Source organism: Magnolia sinica, chromosome 2 (assembly GCF_029962835.1).
Source record: "Magnolia sinica isolate HGM2019 chromosome 2, MsV1, whole genome shotgun sequence".
NCBI classification, from domain to species: Eukaryota; Viridiplantae; Streptophyta; class Magnoliopsida; order Magnoliales; family Magnoliaceae; genus Magnolia; species Magnolia sinica.
The window spans coordinates 108,592,747-108,599,659 of record NC_080574.1 but is presented as its reverse complement, the minus strand read 5'-3'; positions in this window follow the sequence as shown (position 1 = coordinate 108,599,659).

Genomic DNA, 6,913 nt, shown 5'->3' with positions numbered 1-6,913 from the left:
AACTATTAGGGTCACCTATCAATCAATATAATCTGTTCGCTTTAATCAGACAACCATAAACCTACAATAGGGTCATTTAAAAATATGGAGTTGTCTATGGTCCACAACTACAATAGTGGTGTGCGCTAATTCTGGACTATTTTTACTTGTGGTCCACCCGTGATGAATTTTTCCCTCAAACTTCGATAAGGGTATGAAATAAAATTCCATTTCATGTGAATAGCTCGGATCTACTCCAAGATGATTTGGTGGGCCCCACATGTCTCATGTGGGTTCAAAAAGTGGGCCCCTGCGTGGGAAGGCCTCTTGGCCTTTTCTTCTTTCTTCAATTTTATTTTTTTCACACGAGGAAACCACAAGAAGAACCAAAGCTTCTTCGACTATTAGTAGTTGTACAGACAGACACTATACTCTTCAACGACGATGAAAAATTCCGGCCAACCTCCGGTGAAGCTCCAAGCGCATAAAAGAAAGTTTTTTTTTTTTTTTTTTTTTTTTTCAAGTTTTCTGATCACAATCTCCGACTTATAAGCTATGGCAGCCAAATATGAGTCCTTTTATGTGTTATGTTTGTTTTTGTTTGTGAGTATCAATGGTGTGAGTTTATGATAGGAAGGAGGGTGTGATGGTTCTTGTTAAATTTATTTATTTATTTATTTAGTTGGGTATAAATAAGGCTGTCAATGGGCTAGGCCTAGGTCTTGGCCCAGATTTTAAACTATTTTGGGCTGGGCTATTAGACCGACCCTATCCAAAATTCTCGTTTTTAGGCCCAAGCCCGGCCCATTAACACTTCTAGGTATGAATGGGGAGAGTTTGTGAAAGGAAGGAGGGTGTGGAAGAATGTTCTAATAGATGAATTTTTGAAATTGAAAATTGTTGTAACATATAAATTTTGTCATGGAAGAATATTGTAATGAATGAATATGATGAATGTTGGAATAAATGAATATTATAATGAAAAATGGTGTCCAAATGAGATGATTCTAAAGTCATATAAAAGTTCATCAAGTTATCTTTTCAACGAGCACAAGATGACAAAAAATCAGACATGTAACAAGGGAGTTATGACCTTTTTATCGGATGGTGATCCACAATCCATGATGAATTTTGCGCCCACTTTTAACCAATTAAATGGTATCCAAATGAGGAGATTCAAAAATCATTTGAAAGTTCATCAATACATTTTGTCACGCCCCAAACTCGAAAATCGGATTCACAAGAATCCTGATTGCTGAATCCGGTGCCGACAACCTCCGTAGTGTCCCATTCTCAACTTCTAGCGCTTAGATGTCAAGTTCCGATCCTGGGATCCTATAAGGAGGATTTTCCAACTTGCATTTATCTCGTCATAAGCATAATCAGAAGTTTACCCAAATCACAAAGGCAACATCATCATCACATACCCACTAATATAAACACTTGAATACAATGTTGAAAAGAAAATACATATGTTAAAATCAAAACTCCAGAAGTTAGCTACATGCTTCAAGCTCCACGCCGCTGCAACCTATTATCTCCTACACGCATCTATCGTGCATAAGCTTATAAAAAGCTTAGAGGGTGGTGAAAGTGTGTACACAAGATAAGTGTCAAGCTCACAAAAACAACGTCACAATCATACAATGTCGGAAATACAGGTAAGATCATGAATCATATGATATCAAAGTAAGCGAAAATACTGACAAGTCCAAAAGTCAAACAATATCAGAATACACAATATAAATCAGCTATGCAAATGATGAGTTATAGAGAACAAATATCAAATGTCGTATATAGACCATATAAATGCAGAAACATAGTAACCCAAAACATCATATGCCGCAGATGTAATGCAATATGCGGTGCAAATGGAATGACCATGCTTGAGTGTGAAGTCGGGATGATAGTACATAGTATTGCAAACTATGGGGTCCATCATAAGGAACTTCTATCCAAACCAGTCTTATACCTAAATTTGGATAGTTAGACTCAATGTGGTAAACTCCTAATCTCGGGTTAGTCGCGCGCCCCAACCAAAATCCTGGCCATTCGCATACATAACAAATAGTTGCGCACCACCAGCCCGAGTGGATAGTGAATGAATGAATGAATATGCAACTCCTGCCCAATAAGTCCACATATTAGTACTGTTCATCTCTGGGATCATCACCGAGGTCTAGTAAACTCTACACCAGCTTGTCGCCCCATCAAGTGCACAACTGGGTAAGTGAAAAAGACTTCAATATCCGCCTGGCCAGTAGTCGACCAATATCTACCCGGTACGTCGATGGCGGACCCGTCAAACTCAGCCTAGCTATGCCTACTCCCTCAGGCGGGTAAGGCCACACCCCCTCCCAACCGACCACGACACAGTGGGAGACGTGAGCTACTTGTATACGGCCATCATGCGCTCACATATATCCACTCGGTCTCGATATTAGAGTGTCCTCTAGTACCAAGATAGATTATGAATTTTCACCCAGGGACATCTATGGCAGTCCGATGCTAGTAATAAGTTTTCATTGTCCCATCTGTCCATCCACGACATGATTGTGTAAGCTACTACCCTGATGTCGCTAGGGCGTATAGTAATCACAACACACAATGCAAGATGCATGAGTCATACAATCCAGTAATGCATCAATCCTGCGCATACCGTGCACTCATGTGAGACAATCTCCGCCTATCAAGGAGTCTCATAACAACCCGCCCAATGAGTATGTAATGGTCGACCACATCTCATAACAAACATACAAATGATGCGTATGGGCATGTATCATGATGTTATGATGTCACATACTCATAACCGGCATCGACAAGCGACCTCGACAACGTGGACATTTAACCAACATTGCCCCCAAGGAATGGCCCACATAAAGCCTAACATATAGTAGGCCCATGGCCTCACACAAGGGTCAAATATACAACACCATGGGCCTCACTCAAGAGCTTAATACATATCACGATGGGCCTTTCACATGGGCCTAACATACATTACAATGGGCTCCATTGCCTGGCCCTCAATGCATCACAGTGGGCCTCATCATATAGGCCTCATATACATCACATTGGGCCTTAAACACAGACTGAATACACATCACAATGGGCCTCAAATACGGTTCGTATATACATCACATTGGACCTCAAACACTGGCTGAATGTACATCACAATGGTCCTCAAATACATCACATTGGGCCTCGACAATCGGTCTCGATAATCAGAATCGGCAATCAGCCACAACAATCGGACTCGATGATCGGAATCGGCAATCAACCATAACAATCAAAATCGATCGATAATCGGCCTCGATAATCGGAATCAGTAATCGGCCACAACAATCGAAATCGATCAATAATCGGCTTCGATGATCGGAATCGGTAATCGGCTACAACAATCGGAATCGATGATTGGAATCGGCAATCGGCTACAATAATTAGAATCGATCGATAATCGGCCTCGATGATCGGAATCGGTAATCGGCCACAACAATCGAAATTGATAAATAATCATAATCGGCAATCGGCAATGACAATTGGAATCGATCCATAATCGGCATCGATGATCGGAATCGGTAATTAGCCACAACAATCGGAATCGATCAATAATCGGCCTCGATGATTGGAAACGGCAATCGGCCACAACAATTAGAATCGATCAATAATCGGCATCAATGATCGGAATCGGCAATCGGCAACAACTATCGGAATCGATCAATAATCGACATCAATGATCGGAATCGGCAATCGGCAACAACAATTGAAATCGATCAATAATTAGCATCGATGATTGGAATCGGCAATAAGCTACAATAATCGGAATGGATCGATAATTGGCCTCGATGATCAGAATCGACAATCGGCCACAACAATCGAAATCGATCGATAATCGCCCTCGATGATCGGAATCGGCAATCTGCCACAACAATCGAAATTGATCGATAATCGGCCTCGATAATCATAATCTGCAATCAGCCATGACAATTGAAATCGATCAATAATCGGCCTAACAAATGGGCTAAGGGAAGGTCATAATGTGGACATTAAACCATCATTGCCCATCAATGTGGACATTCAACCGACATTGCTCCCAAGTAGTGGCCCACATAGAGCCAAACATAAAGTGGACCCATGGCCTCACCCAAAGGCCTAATATACATCGCAGGGGGCCTCACACAAGGGTTACATACACAACAGGTGGGCCCTGCACATGGGCCTTAGATACATTCCACGGGCCACAACCCATGGGCCAAATGCACATCATAATGGGCCTAATTAAATGGGATACAAAAACATTACAAGGGCCATGCCATATGGGCCAGAAATACATCTCATTAGGCCTTACCAAATGGGCCAAAAATACATCACAATGGGCCACGTCATTTGGGACAAAAATACATCTCAATGGGCCTCATCATATAAATGGGCCATAAACACACCACTATGGCCTTGCCTATGGGCCTCGAATACATCACAATGGGCCACAACCTATGGGCTTCGATTACACAATAGGTGGGCCCTACACATGGGCCTAATATACATCACAGGTGGGCCCTGTATATGAGCCTCATACACATCAAATGGGCTGCATCAATGGGCCGCACTAATGGGCCTCATACATCAAGTGGGCTGCATCAATGGGCCGCACTAATGGGCCTCATATACATAACAAGTGGGCCCTGCTCATGAGCCTCAAATACAAGGCAAATGGGCCCCGTGGATGGGCCGCACCAATGGGCCTCAAGTGGGCTTGGACCACACTAAAAATCATTTCAATAGTTGTAGGTGTAACATGTGTATCACTCCACACTATCATTCCATGGGGCACATGGCCCACTAACAATGATCTGCACTGTCCAAACATTAGACAGCATCATCCAACATTGTCTAGCACCGTCCAGCACTATCTGGACGGTGTGGATGAGACAAATACACCACGGTGTGGCCACAGTGCCACCCAAACATTGTCCAGCACCGTCCAACACTCTCTGGACAGTGTGGATAAAACAAATACATCATGGAGGGTATCCACGTCCCTTACCAGGGACGGTGTGGATACAAATTACATACGTTAAGGAGGGTTCCACCCCCACACGTGCCATACGTGTGGGGTGGGCCCACGATTAAACAGATGTACGGTGCGTATATACATCATGGTAGCCCCCTGAAATCTGCTGGCGTCAATCAGCAGTTGGGACTCATCGTCCTAACTTTAGACGGTGTTGATCTAAAATACATACATCAAAGTGGGTTACCACGTGGGGTCCACATATAATATACATAGTATTATATATATATATATATATATATATATATATATATATATATATATATAGGGAAAAGGTACTATGCGCTCGACCTCATGAGTCCGTCCCATGAGGTCGAGCTGTGTGGGCCCCACTATGATGCGTTTCGAACATCTACTCCATCAGTCAGATGCATCATTCCATCATAGGCCTATGTCTCAAAAATCAAGTCAATCCGTGACTTGTGTGGGCCACACCACATATAGAAGTGGGGAGGGGCCGTGCACCATTAAAGCATTCATAATCATTTTTTGGGCCCACTGAGATGTGTTTTGCAAATCCAGCCCATCCATTATATGTGTCCCACTTGGATGAGGGTTAAGACCAAGTTTCAATAGCATTTAAAACTCAGGTGGGCCCCACCAAGTGCTTTTATATGTTTTAATGGTGTCTTCACATAATTTTAGATGGTATGGCCCACATGAGCTCCGTATATGGCTGATTTTTGGGATATCCCATAATTTAAAGGGGACCCATCAAATGCACGGTGTTGATGGTCGACACGCATCACGGTGGGGCCCACACAACTCGACCTCACGGGAGCTTATCGTGAGGTCGAGCGCATAGTACCTTTTCCCTTATATATATATATATATATATATATATATATATATATATATATATATATATATGCAAAGCTATTGTGCAGAAGCTTAGATGAATGGACGGTTTGGGTATAAGGCGCGTACACCAAGGTGGGGTCCTCATTGATGGACGGTGTTTGATAAACACATACATCACGGTGTAATCCCACCGTCCAGCGATCTGGACGGTGGAGATAAAACACAAACATCATGGCATGGTCCACGATCATGTCCAGATAACTGGACGGATCGGATTAAACAGATGGACGGATTGGGTACAACAGATACATTAGTAGTAGGTCCCACCGTCCAGGGTGCTGGACGGTGTGGATAAGACCCGTACATCACAGTGAATACCACCGTCCAAGCAATGGACGGTGGATACGCATTAGGTGGGGTCCATGTCCCATGGACGGACGATATAGGTGTACAGCACGTACATCAAAACTGCCCCACCACACATACATCATGGTGGGACCCACCGTCCATGTTCTGGACGTGTGGAAGAAGAGATACATGAGGTAGGTCCCACGTAGGGCCACCACAACATATCTTATATTATATTATATTATATTATATCATATTATTATTATTATATTATTATTATTATTATTATTTTGTTTGCTAGTGCTGGTTAGGACACCCACAGTCAGTTCACCTTCACTGTAACAACGTCCAGCGTCCTTAGATGCTGGACGGTATGGATACAACACATGCATTTAAGGAGGTTCTATGTGTGGGGCCCACGGCTGGTGGCTCCCACGTGGACGTGGCCCACCTGATTTAGATTAATCTGACATTTGTGTTTTTCCATCACCATTAAGGTAGGGCCCACATGACCTGGACGGTGTAGATCCAACACGTCCATCAAGTGGGTCCCACAAAGGTGGATGACATGGATAAGTTACATATATTATGATGGGTCCACGATCGGTGTGGATTTAGTGGGCCATGCCCATCACAAGAGAGAGAGAGAAAAAAAAAGGCCGGTGAGAAGGGGAGGGACCCCGCCACTATAGGCCCTCCCTATACAATACATACATC